General features: G+C 43.0%; 1 protein-coding gene and 1 long non-coding RNA gene across 2 annotated transcripts in view; one reads left to right on the top strand and one right to left on the bottom strand.

The window, feature by feature from the left end:
• Positions 1-18,907, bottom strand: part of ALK (ALK receptor tyrosine kinase) — a 746,236-nt gene that overhangs the window by 197,503 nt on the left and 529,826 nt on the right. The gene's annotated exons all lie outside the window — the stretch shown is intronic.
• On the top strand, positions 48-8,528 carry LOC129623314 (uncharacterized). The gene is made up of 2 exons (XR_008700483.1): positions 48-1,426; positions 6,512-8,528. It is a non-coding gene; the product is annotated as an uncharacterized LOC129623314 (long non-coding RNA).

Below are 18,907 nucleotides of genomic sequence, written 5' to 3'. Positions count from 1 at the left end.
TAAGATATTATCATGAGGGCAACAGTGCCGGGGGCCGGCATATTGCATATTGAGTGCATATTGAATATTGAGTGCAGCACTTTCCACAGCATCATCTTTCAGGATCTGGAATAGCTCAACTGGAATCCTATCACTGCCGAGAGCCAGCGTGAGGCACTCCGCCCATGACAAAGGTCATGAGGAAGGAGGCTCGGCATACGCAAAGGCGGGATCGAGCCTCAGGAGTCCCCCTGGAAATTCTCGAGCATCTACCCCCAAAACCAGAGTCTGCCTACTTTCTGCTTTGTGCTTTCACCTACACCTCTGACTTTACGGGGGGCTGTCCCCCACTACCTCTCTCTGAAAAGAGAGTTAGCTTACAGCTCCAGTTAATAATTCTTGGATGTGACAGTGTTTCAACCTACAAACTCCTTTGAAAATCCTCTAGCCTGCCTGAATGGGTTTTTCTGGCCACATGTGATTGTTCAGAGCCTCCCAATTGTGAGAGGCAGGAGATGTTCTAAACTGCCTAAACACAGATTCCTTTGAGTAGTTAAAAGATTGATTAGAAATTGTATTGGTGAAGGGTTTTTCACTTGTTGGGCCAATGTTTGCTGCTAAGTCTCCATACTCCTTACCTACTGTGTCCTTGGCAGTGTATTGATTGATATAATGGGTGTATAGAAATGTAAAATGCAGCTTTGTTCAATGCTTTTTGGAAGGCTGGCGCCTGACTTTGGAATAATCACCTTTAGAGAAAGATAAGTTTCTTAAAATGTTAACAGGCCTCCGGGCCAGAAGATGATGTCTATCACCTGAACTTTTGCATATGATAAGTTTGCAGGAAGAAAGCCTGGCTTGCTGCATGACTCTACCCCTTCCCCCATTATCCTCTATGCATACCTTAAGGTATAAAAACTACTTTGGAAAATAAAGTGCGGGCCTTGTTCACTGAAACTTGGTCTCCCCATGTCACTCTCTCTCCCAAATTCCAGCTGAGTGTCCATCTGGAGCGTGGATGTCCTCTGCGACCATTTATTTGCCTGGGCTTCTAAGACCCACTCGAGAAGGTGTCTAAGGTGGGGCACCTTCCGCTATTCGAGAGGGCGCCTGCGGCCTCCGTGGTCAGAGCTAACCTGGTGTCACGGGTTATATTGATTTTCCGCGTAAACCAAGCCACTCAGCTTCTTTTCTCCACTGAATTTTCCTACTGAGCTATCCTTATTTCAGCCGCTTTTCTCCACTGAATTTTCCTACTGAGCTATCCTTATTTCAGCCGCTTTTCTCCACTGAATTTCCTCACTGAGCTATCCTCATTCTATTATTCTTTAAATCTTTGATAAATATTTATAAATAAATAAGTCGCCGACGCCGTCCCCGCTTCGAATACCCTGGATCAGCCGGGGCTGGACCCCGGCAGGTGGCGCCCGAACAGGGACATTCGAAGGTAGGTCCCCAACCCTTTCCCCCAGTGTTGAATTTTAGGGACGGATAGGACCCCACTCAGGGTGCCGCGGACCCCCCTGTAGGATAGACAGGGCGAGTAGGAGTGGGAAGTGTTGAAAGTGTTAAAGAGTTAGAGAGAAAAAACAGTTTCTGAAGTTAAAAGGCCAAAGAAAAGCCTGATCTTTTAAAAGCTAAAAGCTTTATCTTCTATTATACTTAATTTTCTGACATGGGTAACACTGAAACTAAGAATGGCAACTCTTTATACAAATAATCTTCAAACTGATAAAGAGGCTACTGTTAATTTAGATACTTGGGTGAAGGTAAAAAACAACTAAAAACTTATCCTATAAATATGATTAAAAATGTTCTGGACCCTCCTCATGAGGCTGTGGGATAGCCTATGGGAGAAGCTATAGCGGTGGATGGTAGTGGGTCTCCACCTTCTGCGCAGATCATATTTTCTGCCATTGACAAAGGAAAGGAGGGAGACTGTGCTCTACCTCCCGAGGACGGAGAGGGCTTACAGGACGCTGCGGCCGGGCGCCCTGGCGAGCCCCCTCCCCCTCTACACAAACCTTTAAAAATTTATCCAACAATTTCTGATTTAAGGCAACTACCCCACCTCTGCTTGCACCTCCCAGGGCCTAACAATTCCCCAGTTTACATCCAAAGTCTCCCAGAACATTGCCTAAAGCTGAAAAAGATAAAAAAGATTTTTTTTTTAAAACAAAGGAGCTTTTAAAGAATACACAATATACAGAGCCTGCTCATTACAGAAAAACCCCTCGGGGGGCCTCACCCAAACAACAACAACAACAAAAAAAGAGTAAAATAAAAAAAAATAAATAAAAAGAAAAAAAAAAGGTGGAAAAAAAAAAAAGTAAAGAAAATAGAAAAAGATGTAAAGATAGAGAAAGAGCTAAAGAGTGAAAAAGAGAAGAACAGAAAAGAATTAGGGAACGCAACAAGATAGAAAAAGGAAGTTAAAAAAGGAGATACAGAGAAAAAGATAGAAAAAAAAATTAAGGAAGAGAAGAGGGTAAAAAAAAAAAAAAAAAAAAAAAAAAAAAAACGAAGGAAAGAAGGGTAGCGAAAAAGGAAGGGTGAGAAAAAAGTGAAAAAGGCAGGGAGAGAGAGAGAAAGACAGTAAGAGACGCTGTGACCAGGTGCCCTGGCGAGCTCCCTCCCGCTCTGCGCAAACCTTTAAAAAACAAAAAACTTATCCACCACTTTCTGATTTAAGGCCATCGCCGCCGCCTCCGTTTGCGCCTTCCAGGGCCCAAGAGTTCCCCACTTTGCCCCCAAAGCCTCTCAAAGTGTTGCCTAAGCCTGAAAAAGATAAAAAGTTTTTTAAACAGTGGAGCTTTTAAAACAAGACTGCATGCACAATATGCAGAGCGTGCTCCTTGGAGAAAACCCCCTCAGGGGGGTCTCACCCAGGCTAAGAGAAAAACCGTAAGGGGATTTAGCAACAATATTAACCCTTGACTAGCTGGTTACTCCAATTCCAATGGGAGTGGCTGGCCCCCTGCCTGAGGGCATTGTAAGACTTGTGCTAGGGAGTAGCTCGCTTTCTTAAAAAAAAAAAAAAAAAAAAAAAAAAAAAAAAAAAATTCGGTGGTACATGGTGTAGTAGATTTCGATTATATTGGAAAAATTAAAGTTTTGATCCCGCTGCTTACCAAAACTGTGCAAATTAATAAAAGTCAAAAAATAACACAGTTTTTGCTTTTACCTTATCAGACAGAAAAAAATTTGACTTCTCAAGCTAAGAGCCACAGAGCGTTTAGATTTAGTGATCTAGCTTTTGGGGTGCAGGAAATTACAGCTCCAAGGCCTTTAAAAGATCTTTTAATTCAAGAAAGTAAAATGTCAGGGCTATTAAAAGCAGGAACAGAGGTCTCTTAACATTGCTGAGAAAGACTGGCCCAGCTCCTGGCCAACACATACTACTGAAAATGAGTTGGTGGGATTAGAGAAAGTGGTATGCGGGGTGGGAATGCTGTAGAGAAAAAGGTGAGGGAACATTTAAAACCTTGAAGAGTAGTGAGTTCCCCGTTGCTGGAAGTATTCAAACAAAGATTAGATGGTTGCTTGTCATATAAAAAGCTATAGACCAGATTTAGTTTACAAAACGATAATTGGAGAAGCTTATAAAGATGTTGTGCAACACCTCTTTACTTGCTTCTCATATTTAGGTGCCAAAAGTTTTGAAAATTGATAATGCCCATTTGAAGATTGTTTACTAACTTTAAATGATTTCCAAAAATTATTAGGGATTATTAGGGGACAGTAATTGGATACTCCCACATTTAAAACTGACTACTGCAGATTTAAAGCCTTTGATTACTTAAAAAGCAATCCTAATTCCAGTTCTAAGAAAAAGTTGACTAAATGAGACAGACGGCTCTTGTTAAAGTAGATGAGACTTTAAATGATCAGTTAATTAAGATTAATATTACCAAAAGATGAGATTAAATTATTCTTGCCACAGAACATACACCTACAGAGTGCTTGTGACCAGTGACCCCAAGAAAAATAGTTTTATCTTTTCCCAGCTTGGTGACACAATTAATTATAAAAGGAGGAAAAAAGAAGTGTAAAACTTTTTAAAAAAAGAAGTAGCAAATATAATAATTTCACTTAATAAGGATCAACTGCAAGTTTTTTACAAAATAGTGATGATTGGCAAGTTGCCCTGATAGATTTCAGGAGTCAAATTTTGTTTCATTTGCCCTCAAGCCCCCACAGTAGTTAAAAGTTCAAAAATGTTAGATTGGAAGTTTAAAGATACCTGTGGAACTTTCCAACCCTATGTAGTTCCTACGCTCCCCTTTACCCTATGGGGGAGGGACGTGCTGTCTCAAATAAGAGATACTCAGAGGAGTTTTCTCAATTTCTTAGTTATCAACAGGAGATACAATTAACAATACTTTATATGTTATAAATACATAATATAAATATATTTACATAATTACAGTTTGCCTAATTAGGTATGGGTATAAATAAAATATAATAAAGGTATACCTAATTCTATTTATAGATCTATACTTGATTAATTTGTATATAAATATGTATACTATATATACATATTATATATATACTGTATAATTAAATATGTATTGCAGTAATATAATGTGTGAGTGGCTGATATTAATTGATATAGATTGATGTGCTGTGATATATGTTCTATATACTGTATTATTATATATGTGTGACATGTATTATCGCAGTGCATTGGTTTGTGTTGGTTGGTATTAGCTGTGTATATGTTGTATTGCTGTAATATATATTAATTAACATATTAATTATAAAGATTAATTCAAGTATATTGATTATGTCAATAAGTTTATACTTGTTGCCATATATAAATACATATATAAATACATCTTACATTTAGGTATATCTGTATACTAAAATGAGATAAGGAGGTTATACATTTATTATTTAAATTTATACAGAGACCTAAACTAAACATTAGACCTAAATTAACATATCTCTAAATTTATGTTGTTAAAATGTAAATTTTAAAAATTAAAAAATTAAATTGACAACTGCTTGACAATTCCTTTGCCATAAAACCCCCATAGGTGTAATTGGGGTAACCAGACAAAAAATTGGTTTTATGGCAAAACGGCCCCCTAGAGTGGGTCCATCTTCCAGCTCAAACTAAAAAAGTAGCGGCTTCTTATCCAGGATTGGCAGCTACTTTGATATTAAAAAAAAAAAAGCAGAACATTGAATTATTTGGTAAAGAGCCATCAAAAATTGTAATTCCATATAATAAAGAACAACTTGATGTGCTTCTAATGTTTGAAAATTGGCAGATTGCTATAAGAAACTATTTTGGTCAAATTTTTGCATCGTTTACCTTCACATGTTTTGCTGAATTTTATATCCAGACATCCAGTTATTTTTCCTGTCAGATGTAAACAGTCTCCTATTCCAAATGCTCAGATAGCCTTTACTGACAGGTCAGCAAATGGTAAAGCCTCCATAGTTACTAAAAATCACCAAAAGGTTTTAGAAACACAAGAAACTTCAGCTAAAAGAGCTGAAATAACAGCAGTCATAGAGGCTTTTGCTATGTTTGCAGATGAGGAATTTAATCTTTACTCTGATTCTCAGTATGTGGTCAGGCTGTTTACACACATTGAGACTGCGGTCCTGCCTGAAAATAAAACTACCATATTTCATTTGTTAACTAAGTTATAACAACAAATTTGGAAAAAGAATAAAATATTTTTCATTGGACACATTTGGGCTCATTCCGGATTGCCTGGCCCTTTAAATGCCTTTAATGATTTGGCTGACTTGTTAACCAGAAATACAGTGGCTACTGTGATTGAGGAGGCCAGAGCCTCTCACTCACTTCATCAATACGCTACTGCCTTAAGATATCAATTCCAAATTCCCAGAGAGACTGCTCGAGAGACTGTGCATTCTTACTTACACTGCCCCACTGTTTATAATAATATACCTATGGGAGTTAATCCTCATGGTCTCAAACCTAACGTACTCTGGCAGACGGATGTAACTCATGTCTCTTCATTTGGAAAACTGTCTTTTGTTCATGTAACTGTAGATACTTTTTCTCACGTTATTATTGCAACTGCTCGCACAGGAGAGGCAGGTAAAGATGTGATACAACATCTCTTTACTTGTTTTTCATATTTGGGCCTGCCAAAAGCTCTGAAAACTGACAATGCTCCTGCTTACACTTCTAAGTCTTTTCAGAAATTTTGTATAAAGTTTCAAATTAAACATAATACAGACATCCCTTATTACCCACAGGGACAAGCCATTGTAAAAAAAACACATCAAACATTAAAAATCCAAATTCAAAAACTAAAAGAAGGGGAGTTTAAGTATAGTTCTCCCCATCAAATCTTGCAACATGCTCTTTTCGTAATAAATATTTCAAATACTGATTTCAGCCAGAACTATTGCAATGCTTCGTCATTGGTGCCTGGAGCAATTAAATGCAAAACCATTAGTCAAATGGAAGGCCCTCTCAGGACAATGGAAGGGTCCTGACCCATTATTAACTAGCGGTCGAGGATGTGCGTGTATTTTTCCACAGAATGCAGATTCTTCAATTTAGACAGGCTGATTCGCCATGTTGCAGACCCCCAGACATCCAGTTCACCCATTGCTTCGATCACAAAAGAGGAGCCCGCCAGAAGGGGAGGCAAGATAAACATCGAGATCCCGGCGGGACCGACGGGGCTGCTGCAGCGCGAACTCCAACCAGAAAATAATTCTACTTATTCTGTTTTGGCTTGTCTACCCTCTTCTTATGTTTTTCTCTTTACCAATGATTCTGGAAAACTTAATGTACATGTGACTTTAAACTGGTGGACCCAATGTAGTGACCTGTGAATAATGTATGCTCTCATCTTATTTAAACCCTCAATATAATGTTTGCTCCTTTGTAGTGTTACAACGTCCACCTTATCTTATAATGTAACCACTTATTGATATAACTATAGTCTTGCTGTATTACAACAACTTCAGGATTTAATGCGATTGCGACGATTTGTGGGCTTACTTATTTTAGGAATATCAGCTTTAATAACCGCAATTACTTCTGTTACTGTGGCAGCAATATCATTGACTCAACAAGTGCATACTGCCCAATATGTTGATACCATGTCTAAAAATGTTTCACTAACTCTAACAACACAGGAAGCTATAGATAGGAAATTAGAGATGAGAGTAGATGCCTTAGAAGAGGCAATAATACATATTGAGACTGATTTACAGACTTTAAAAGTGAAAATGGCTCTGTCTTGCCATGCTGATTACCGGTGGATATGCGTGACATCTTTAAAGGTAAACGGGACAGACTATGAATGGGAAAAAATCAAAAATCATATCTCAGGTGTTTGGAACAGCTCTGACATTGGCCTGGACTTAGGGAAACTTCATAATCAAATACAGACCCTGAAACACTCTTGACTGGATTTTACTGCCGCTGGGGCAGTTAATGACTTTTTTCACACTTTCTCTAACTTCATTTCAGAAAAAAAACATTCTGTCTAATATCCTTGGATACATCGCTGCTGGTGCTTTAATTTTGCTTCTCATATTCATTCTTCCTTGTATTGTCAGGATTCTTCGGCAGAACATTCAGAAGCTCGCGACTGAGCTGCATCTGGCTGTTTTAAGAAATAAAAAAGGGGGAGATGCCGGGGGCCGGCATATTGCATATTGAGTGCATATTGAATATTGAGTGCAGCACTTTCCACAGCATCATCTTTCAGGATCTGGAATAGCTCAACTGGAATCCTATCACTGCCGAGAGCCAGCGTGAGGCACTCCGCCCATGACAAAGGTCATGAGGAAGGAGGCTCGGCATACGCAAAGGCGGGATCGAGCCTCAGGAGTCCCCCTGGAAATTCTCGAGCATCTACCCCCAAAACCAGAGTCTGCCTACTTTCTGCTTTGTGCTTTCACCTACACCTCTGACTTTACGGGGGGCTGTCCCCCACTACCTCTCTCTGAAAAGAGAGTTAGCTTACAGCTCCAGTTAATAATTCTTGGATGTGACAGTGTTTCAACCTACAAACTCCTTTGAAAATCCTCTAGCCTGCCTGAATGGGTTTTTCTGGCCACATGTGATTGTTCAGAGCCTCCCAATTGTGAGAGGCAGGAGATGTTCTAAACTGCCTAAACACAGATTCCTTTGAGTAGTTAAAAGATTGATTAGAAATTGTATTGGTGAAGGGTTTTTCACTTGTTGGGCCAATGTTTGCTGCTAAGTCTCCATACTCCTTACCTACTGTGTCCTTGGCAGTGTATTGATTGATATAATGGGTGTATAGAAATGTAAAATGCAGCTTTGTTCAATGCTTTTTGGAAGGCTGGCGCCTGACTTTGGAATAATCACCTTTAGAGAAAGATAAGTTTCTTAAAATGTTAACAGGCCTCCGGGCCAGAAGATGATGTCTATCACCTGAACTTTTGCATATGATAAGTTTGCAGGAAGAAAGCCTGGCTTGCTGCATGACTCTACCCCTTCCCCCATTATCCTCTATGCATACCTTAAGGTATAAAAACTACTTTGGAAAATAAAGTGCGGGCCTTGTTCACTGAAACTTGGTCTCCCCATGTCACTCTCTCTCCCAAATTCCAGCTGAGTGTCCATCTGGAGCGTGGATGTCCTCTGCGACCATTTATTTGCCTGGGCTTCTAAGACCCACTCGAGAAGGTGTCTAAGGTGGGGCACCTTCCGCTATTCGAGAGGGCGCCTGCGGCCTCCGTGGTCAGAGCTAACCTGGTGTCACGGGTTATATTGATTTTCCGCGTAAACCAAGCCACTCAGCTTCTTTTCTCCACTGAATTTTCCTACTGAGCTATCCTTATTTCAGCCGCTTTTCTCCACTGAATTTTCCTACTGAGCTATCCTTATTTCAGCCGCTTTTCTCCACTGAATTTCCTCACTGAGCTATCCTCATTCTATTATTCTTTAAATCTTTGATAAATATTTATAAATAAATAAGTCGCCGACGCCGTCCCCGCTTCGAATACCCTGGATCAGCCGGGGCTGGACCCCGGCATATATATCCAGACAAAACTCTAATCCAAAAAGATATATGGATCTCTACATTCACAGCAACACTATTCACCACAGCCAGGACATGAAAGCAATCTAAATGTCCATCAACAGAGGAATGGATAAATTAAAGGTGGCGCGTGTGTGTATATATATATATATACACACACACACATACACCTACACATATATATATGTATATACACACACACACATATATATAAATACTACTCAGTCATAAAAAAAGAATGAAACAATGCCATTTGTAGCAACATGGATGCAACTAGAGATTATCATACTAAGTGAAGTAAGCCAGAAAGAGAAAGGCAAATACCATACGACATCACTTAAATGTGAAATCTAAAATATGGCACAGATGAACCTATCTACGGAACAGAAACAGACTCACAGACGTAGAGAACAGACTTGTGATTGCCAAGGGGGAGGCGGAGGGATGGCGTGAGAGGCTGGGGTTAGCAGATGTAAGCTATTGCATATGGAAAGCATAAACAACAAAGTCCTACTGTATAGAACGGGGAACTATATGCAGTATCTTATGATAAGTCATTATGGAAAATAAAAAAAAATATCATCCCCACTAAGTGGTGAAACAAACTTTAAAATATTTTTGTCAACTGTGGATGATGGATGGCATCATCTTTCCATGTGACAACCCCTGCCATGGACAGGAGCCCACAGACTGAGAAAAACAACCAATTTCTCTCAAAGGAGTCCAGTTTTCCTTGGGGCCAGAAAGAACACCAGACATTTTCCTACACATTTACCTCTGCCTCCCAGATGAACAATATCACCTTCACCTTCGGGGAGGCTCTACTTCACAATGATACTAGGAAGTGCTTGCTAATAACCCAGGAATCATGGGCCTATTAGATTCGCCTGGGTAATGCTCATACTTTTAAGCCATGCTTGAGGAAACTAATGGAATTTGAACTTAAGGATTCTACTGTGTCAGCCATGTGGGAGCTTTCCAGAACGTAGCAGACAGAACCGCTTGAGAGGCTGAGACTGTGCCAACGGTATGTTCACCTGGGAGCCAATTTCTGGGCTGAAATTCCCACCACCAATTTTCACATGACATTAAAGGGTCAGCTTGGAAGAATGACCTGGAACTCTGAAGGGATGCTGAGCCTGCCCTAGAAGTGGAGTACATGGGAAGCAGAGCCAGCAAGATCTGGGCTCGGGCTGGGGTGGGCAGGAATCCCCAGGCATGGGGCCAGGCTTTCCTCCCCTCTCTCAGTTCATCTTAGACTTTGAATATTTACAATAAGAATGCCCTGAACACTCAGAATCTTTTGACACTGGCCCCGGCCCTGTGTACTGGAAGCTGCCATTTTCTGGAAAGGGCGGGTTCCCCTTTTCCCCTTCAATGATCTGTTTAATCAATAAGGGCTTGGGGAACAGTCACCTCTAAGACAGGAAAAGCCAATCTTCCTTACCTTCCTCTCAAGAGATGTATCTTAGAAAAGGCTGCCTGGATACCCAGTGTATTATAAACGTCACCATAGTCACTCGTAAGCCTGCAGTGCAGTTTTGTTAAAACCAAAGCAAGCAGAGACCTCCAAAGAGTCAATAAAAACTAGCTTCTGGGGATGAGGCTATAAGACCCATCTATTTGCTAAGCCTTGTACCGACAGATCACTGAAGCTGGAGCCTATTCAAGTGTTTAGCATGCTTCTCGTGGAGCTCAGAGGGAGAGCTGAGCCCTTTTCTCCTCCCAGTTTAAGGCATCCTCAAAGGACGGAGGACTGCAGGAGCAGACAGCGACAGAGGCTGGGAAGACAAAGTTCAGCACAGGATCTCCTGGCTCGTGTGAATGCCGTGGATGATTCCAAAGCTCTGCCAACACCTTTCAGGAGGTTCAGAGACATCATTCGAAACAGCCTTGAGCCTTTGGTTCAAGGGGCTGCTGGCCTCTGCACTGAGCAGGTGGCGGCCACTCATCTCTGGATCTTCATGCTCACAGAGCAGGGGCTGGATGGCAGGTTCTGCTCTTGGCGGGTCCTGAAGGATGTGGAAGGGATTGGTGGTCTGTGAGCCTCTCTGGCTTTGGACCCCTGCCAGTGGTGTCATCCGGCAATGATAGTAATAATTGTTACATTGCTATTAGATTATTATAATTGTTATAATGCATACCACTCCCTGGACCTGAAGGAACCCTTCACAGCTATCTCATTTAATCCCTTAGGGGTTGTGAGAGGTAGGAGTTGGTGGCCCATTGTAGAGATGAGGAAACTGAGATTCCAGCAGATGAACTATCTTCGTCTCGATTTAGTAAGCAATGTTTAACCAGTTGGGATTCAAACTCAGGTCTGTCAAACTTCAAGTCCATGGCTGTCTCTCTATGCCTTGGCTTCCCAAAGAAGCAGGGTGCAGCCAGGGCTGCTCTAGGAAATAGGGGAGGCTGGCCTCAGACACTGAGAGATCCCACAACGTCAGAGCTGAGATGGTTGAGATAGTTTCTGGAGGGTCCCTTGTGTGCAGAGCACAGAAATCACTGTATGTATCAGGAGATTTAAAGGTGAGATGGTCTCAGGGTAAAGATGGACCCCCCAGTCCAGAATCCTCAGGTTCACAGGGTGAGTGCCTCTAGGGAAAGCCATGGGACCGCTGCCTCAGCACACTGGCTCCCACCTGAAGGGCTCCATGTTTCCACATAGCCTCTCATCTGATTCTTACAGCAACCCACCCCACACCACCCCGCCTGGCCTAAGCTGGGGAACATGCACATGGGTGCTCTTATCCTCTGTCGCACAGCCAGGTAGACTAGAATAAAGGGTTACAAGGCTTGCTTGGAGGAAATACCAGAGCTTGGTCTCATGATTCGCAGGCTGGTGCTCTCTTCTCCATCCCCTGAAGATGGGCCTCAGCATGTGGGGACTGTCTGCCATGATGTCTGCCTGGCATTGGTATGTTTGGAGCCTCACTGATTAAGGTCTCCTGTTTCTAGAGCCGTCCCTTGGCAGGGGCATGAGAGGCATGAGTGTGGGGAGGTGGGGGGAGGTGGGAAAAATCTGAGTTGGGAGCCTCCTCTGTCCCTGACACTTTCACTTGGGAGAAAATGAACATCAGTTCTTTTAGGACAGGAATAATACACAACTCTTCCTATTTTGCAGGTGAGAAAACTGAGGCATGAAAAGCAGAAGGAAATGGAGCCTAGCCTTTAGACAGTAAAAGATCACAAATGCTAGAATCCTAGGGCCAGTATCTGACACCTAATCCTTGTGGCCTCTTACTGAACTGAGTGAAGGTAATTGGGACCCTTTGGTCCTCACCTATGACTTGGCTCTATGTATGCTTGTGGTTTGTGGGAAGCTGCCTGGGGTGGACCAGGGGCTAAGGTCCCATATTGAATTAAATCATATGTCACTGTATCCTTTAGTGTCAAGTACATCATCTAGTTTAAAAAGATCTTATTACCTCTTTCTTCTTTTATAAAAGTCTTTTGAGCATTTACAGATACTCCTCTCAATCTAATACCAAATATTAGTAAAATTTAATATCTTATTTTTAAATGAGTCACATATGTAAGTTGCTATGTTAATAGTACCCTCAATGAATCATTTTGCCCATGAGGTGACTGCACTCTGTCTGGAGATGCACCTTACCCCATTGCCTTGTTAGGTCACACTCAAGTGATGAAGATTCTTGGTGCTTTGGTCCAGTCCACTAATTGCCTTCTCACAGGTTGTGCCTGCCAGTGTAGGCAATCCCTGTGTAGCCTGTGAAGGGCTGCTGACGGAGGGCCTGGGGTACCTCTTCACCAAGGTCTGGGAGTCTCATTCCCTCTTGGCTGCCTCTATGCAAGGTCAGGTCCTGGAGCATCAGTGTTCGAGGCCCTGAGTCCTGGGCTTTCTCTTTGCTTCCCAACACTCTGGTGAATTCCCCTTTCCCTAGTCTGAACTCTGTCCCCCACCCAGCCCGCTGTCAAACAAAAGCAGATGTTTTTGGCCCACAGTTAAACCTCCTCTCAGCAGTTGGTGACTGGACACCGAGCTGGGCATTTCTCCCGTACACATATTGCTGTTGCCAGATATAGAGCGCTAGTGACCGCTCAGAGGCAGCCCGCTCAGCTGCTCCCACCCCAGGCATTCTGTCTTAGCCCCTTCACTATGCCCTGGTCCAGCTGGGTGTTTGGGAAGAGGGCAAGAGCCTGCTGTCACTGCAGCCCTTCTCTCCTCTCTGTGACATGGCTGCCCTTCACAGGCAGTTTCTCCTCCTGTACCCTCATTCTGTCCTTGGTGGTGGGGGTTGCTTTCCAATCCTGCACACCCCCTCAGATAGCATCTACTTGTACTTTTCCCCAAACATCATCGGGTTCCCTAGGGCTCAGTTGAAGGATTGCTCCCCTCTCTGACCCTCCTTCCAAGCATGTTCCCTTAAGCGATTTCCTATGGAAAAATTTCCAATATCATTTGCCTGTTTCCAGAATTGTACAGCCTTTACAACAACCATTGTGGAACATGTACATCCTAATGCATTCATTTCTTGCCTTCTATTCTCGGTTCATTGGTGGCTCAGATGGTAAAGAATCCACCTGCAATCTGGGAGACCCAGGTTCTATCCCTGGATCAGGAAGATCCCCTGGAGAAGGGAATGGCAACCCACTCAAGTATTCTTGCCTGGAGAATTTCATGGACAGAGGAGACTGGTGGGCTACAGTCCATAGGGTCGCAAAGAGTTGGACACAACTGAGCGACTAACACACACATGTTGGAGAATGGTGGGGGAGGGGTATCTGGGGGCACAGCCACTAAATTCATGACTACCTGTGAGGAAAGATTCCTAAGAACCCTCCCAGGTTGCTGGTGGGACTGCTTGTTAGACATGGTATCTTCAAACTGGACCCAGGGCTAAAGCCTCACATGCAGGATTCCAAAAGGAGGTGACACAGGCTGGGTATTCAGATTGGCCCAATCCTGGGGGCCACTGTGTGGATATAATTGAAGTCTTTTAACAGAGGTGTCTAAGAGAGCAATTAAAAGGGAATTGCAATTATCGAGCCCAGAGGTAACATTTCAGAATTGGCCCATAAATCCTGATTTGACATAAAATTTAAAACTCCCCAATGGTCTCCAATGCCATATTAAAAGGGCTTTAATACTAAGAAGTAGAAATAATGAATGGTGTTCAGGTGTTGTTTCTGGGAATAGGGGCAGCTCTGAGGGCCAGGCTGGCAGAGAACCACAGGTTTGCATTTGGTTGTGTTTTATACCCTTCACTTCACAAGGGAGCAGTGCGGGAAGGAGGGCAGGCTTGGTGGAGGGGCATTGAGTGACAACCCGGCAGAGCCGTTCCCCGCTGCACCGCAGCTCCAGCTCTGCTGAGAGCCAGGGCCCTTGTCTGTTATGCAGCTGCTCTGCGCCAGCCGGGAGCAGCTGCCGCATGAGGGCTGGGGCCGGGAGCTGACCTGGACAAGCAGCATGGCTCTGAGGAAGAGCACTAGCTTGAGTCCAGGGATCCTGGCTTGAGATCTAGCTTTTGCACTGGCTGGGTGGTCGGCCAAGTCACCCCACCTTTCTGCTCAAGGTTCCTTTATTTCACTGACTTCCTCAAAGAATAGCCGGAAGGCCTACATGGTGGAATGAATAGGAGAGAGCTTTGAAAATATATGTTGTAATTGATTTCTATTGTTTTGATATTTGCTGCTCGCCTCTATGTGATTGTTCCCTGGACGCTAGGATGCGCTGGTTTGGCTGACGCAGACAATGCTGGTCAACCCCCCCTGGGCTTTGCTTCTGCACTCACTACGGCCCCTTAGAGTGTTGTCTTCTCATGCAGCTGCAGGAGACCGTAGCTCTATGTCAACTTTAATCAATCGGAACCTCTCTCCACTCCCACCCCTCTCTAATCCCCTTCCGGAAAACTGTTTCCAAGCCAGATTTTCCATATTTTATAGGTTGTGACTCAAAGCAGTAGACTGTTTTGAATCTGAGTGCAGGACCATCATATTTCCTGCAGCAACTGATTTGGTCTCCAGAATTTAGAATCTGTAGTACTAGTCCTCCAATCACGCTTGGGTCATCAGTAGACCAGCCCCCACCCCTACTGCCACCCCATCCATGAAATGAGGTAAAGATCATGTAGCTTCTAGAATGTCACAGGTCTGAACAAATGTTGATTCCCTCTCTGTCACCATTTCAGTCATGCATTAAAACCATGGAAGAGTCAGAGTTCAAGGCAAAGCCCTTTTTCAGTTTTCTTAGAGACACCTTTCAGATGGACAGGGCTCACTCACTATGCCTCTTTGAATATAAGTGTTCAATTTGTTACAGACTCATCTACCAGAATATTCAGGGAAACGCTGTCAAGTGGGGTACTTAAATCAAGATACTCTGTCACATCCCCTTATCCTCCTAATCTCACACCCCTTCTGAAGAAGGTGTTTTCTAGGACTTGCTTTACATGAGGCTGTGTTGACTGTTAGAATCGCCACCTTTTCTAAAAGTTCCAAACCACTTCAGCAATTCATTTAGAATTTAACTGATATTAATATTTTCAAATTCAAAAAATTTTCTGATTGACTCCATAGAATCCTAAAAATATAGACCCTTGCATTTAAACCTAAACCTAAGAATAAAATTATCTATGAAAGGAAACCTAGTCAGATTAGCCTAGTTTCATCTTAGATAGACAGCATGTAACTATTTACTCCAATGGGACACTTTATAGTTTATGCTACACTGTACTTGGTCACTCAGTCTTGTCTGACTGACTTTTGCGACCCATGTAGCCCAGAGGAGGACAGGCTCCTCTGTCCTTGGGGATTCTCCAGGCAAGAATACTGGAGTAGGTTGCCATGACCTCCTACAGGGTATCTTCCCAACCCTGGGATTGAACTCAGGTCTCCCTCATTGCAGGTGGATTCTTTACCATCTGAACCACCAGGGAAGCCCAGTTTTTACTGAGTAGATAAAAAAATCTGACTTTGAAAAACAACTAACATGGCCACCCAATATGTGGAGATCCTGTTACATATATAAATCTGTATCAAGTGTTTTAGCAGTAGGGCAAAGGGAGAATAACACAGGAATCCTACCCTCAAGGAAATTTTCAGTTGAAGGCTAAAGAAGTAGCATGGAACAGGAAATAGATAAGCCCAAGGCACATACAATCAATTTCACCGAATTCAGTAAACACTTATTGAGCATATTACGTACCGGGCATGTGGTAGGTACTGGATAGAGATGAGACATAGCTTCTGCCCTAAAGGGATTTATATTCCAGAATTCACACATCGAGACTGCTTAAGAATATTCAAAGTCAGGGAGAGCCTAGCTCAGCATGGGAGAAGATTAAGAGGTTTGAAGGAAATAGAGGCAGGGAAAGGCACTGCACGTAGGCATCATGACAAGGAAAGGCGGCACGGAGGTCCTTCAGTTTCCATCACCTGACTGCTCCAGCTCAAAGTGCAAATCCCTGAGACCGAGACAACGGTAAAGCATCGAGAGAAAAGCGTAATTCAAGTTGAACAAGAATAGATAATGTTACAGGTCAGGGAATCCGTTTCAAAATAAGACTTTCTTTTTGACAGCGTCCCTTTAATGATGGGTCTCTGGGGATCTTTCCTCGCTCAGCATCTGCCACCCTACACAATAATTAGCCAGCGACGCATTTTCTTTGTTGTTCATTAAAGATTAATGAGAGGCAGAGCTTCAGGCCTGGTTAGATGGAGAAACCCTGAAGGGTTCATTTGAACCTTTCATATCTGTTCATTTTGGAGGTTCTGATGAACAGGTTTTTAATACAACAATGCCTTCTGCCTTCTAACCTACAATATGACTTTTGTGGAAACTCAGACGTTTCTGGCAGGCTGTCTCCCACCATCAGCTTAAAAGCACATGCATGAAAGAAGGCAGAACAGATGTTTGGAGCTCTGCAGTGGGTTGAGCATTTTTCATGCCAGGGTGACGGGTGTTTTCAGCATGGTGTGTCTCCTCACTCTGAGCTTGGTTCCTAAGGTACGGTCAGGCAGAAATGCCAGGTAGCAAGGTGCCAGTGTGCAAACACAGCAAGCTCTGGCCAATTTGGAGGCAAGTCCTCCTTGAGCTACTTCTCCTCCTCCAGACAGCCACATGGAGAGAGACTGAGAGGTGAAAAAGGAAAGTTTATTTAACAAAAGGGATAAAAGAATACTAATAGAAGTTTAAACACTTCTAGTTAAAAGTAGACAGCTGAAAATAATGGAGACAAGAATGATAAAAAGGAGTGCGGAATAATTAATACCTTTCTGAAATTTATAAGGCTCTGGCCCTTTAAGATTAGCACACATGAACAGATTCAGGCTGATTTAAATCTTGCTACTCAGAATGATGCCTGGTTTGGTCCACTTTCTGCTCTTTTGTGGCTTTCATTTCTGAATTTGGCACCGTTTAGCATCTTGTTCAATGCCCTGTACCCAGAGGAGCTCAGAATCCATTAATAGATGATGTTGATGATGCCAATAATCAGAGCTGAGAGCTGTGATTGTATTATAAGCAAAGCATTTGAATAATTGCAGAGCCAACAAGGCACAGAGTGACATTTCTCAGTCCCTATCACTGATGAGCATGACCTTGGGACAAGTTATCCCCTACTCTCCCCAGGGATGCAATTCAGGGAAAGCCAGGGCACCTTCTATGGAAAAGGTCAAGGGAACAAACACATCATTCCACCAAACTGGCCTGTGTCTTCCCAGATTTCTCTGGGAACCCCGACCTCCTGCAGCCCCTCTCCCATACCTCTTCACTCTCCATTCCTCTGTCCAGAACCCCTTTGCACTGAGACTCCTTAGGATTTGAGGTGGAATGAGAATCTAAGGCTTTGAGCTGAACTGTTCCCAGCCCATTCTCAAGACTGCCTTCAGTAAGCATGAGGTCTCTGCTTGGCTCAGGGGCCTCAGCCTGACAGATGACTAACAACTGTGAAGCCATGTCTACCCAGCACTGATGGATTCTCTATTCATTTTCAGAGTCTGCATGGAGCTGAGAGGACTGCCCAATTTACAGACCTTCTGTATTATGAAATTAAAACAGAATTTTCAGGAAAAGAATCGGCCTGACTATTGATGGGCAGAACTTCCTGCTCCCCCATTCAAGGCACACTTTGATCTTGTCTGTGTGTCTGCTGTCCCCATCAGCAGCACATCTGATACTGTGCGTGGACTCCATGTCCACCTATGCTTTGTGTTCAATTCTGGGCAGGAAGAACTGCCCCTCAAGTCTCCAGCCAACACTTCTAACTGCCTGGAATTCATAACTTCCTGATCTGAGGCAGTTCTTTATCCTCTTAGCAGACCATATTTTTCACCCAGGCTTGACCATTAATGTCTTTCCCTGATGGCTCAGATGGTAAAGAATCTGCCTTCAGTGCAGAAGACCCAGATTCGATCCCTGGGTCAGGAAGATCCCCTGGAGAAGGAAATAGCAGCCCACTCCAGTATTCTTGCCTGGGAAAGCCCATGGACAGAGAAGCCTGGAGGGCTACAGTGCATGGGGTTGCAAAAGAGTTGAACATGACTTAGCAACTAAACAACAACAAATCTAATCTTTATATGTACTAATGACCCTGAGTAAGGTCATTTCATTGCTCCTGGACTAGTTCTTTACATTAAAAAAGAAAAAAATAGGATGAGTAGATGAGATCATTTTTAGTTCCAGGAATTTCAGGCTGAGAAGACAAGCATTTGGGAGACTGGCAGACCTTTCTGAGATTGCTGCCCCAGCTGACTGCTTCAAGGTCACCAATTTTGAGCATGAGAATACTCATTTAGAAAACTGAATCAAGAAAAAAGCAGGACTTGCTGATATCTTCTCTGGAATGGAATTGCCCTGGGAGAAGGAAATATACAAACATCCATATCAAGAGGCTGATTTATTCCTGTGGCTTCTATATCTCAACCCATATTCTCTAAAGGAAAAGAAA

Source organism: Bubalus kerabau, chromosome 11 (assembly GCF_029407905.1).
Source record: "Bubalus kerabau isolate K-KA32 ecotype Philippines breed swamp buffalo chromosome 11, PCC_UOA_SB_1v2, whole genome shotgun sequence".
NCBI classification, from domain to species: Eukaryota; Metazoa; Chordata; class Mammalia; order Artiodactyla; family Bovidae; genus Bubalus; species Bubalus kerabau.
This window is presented reverse-complemented; position numbering and strand designations above follow the sequence as displayed.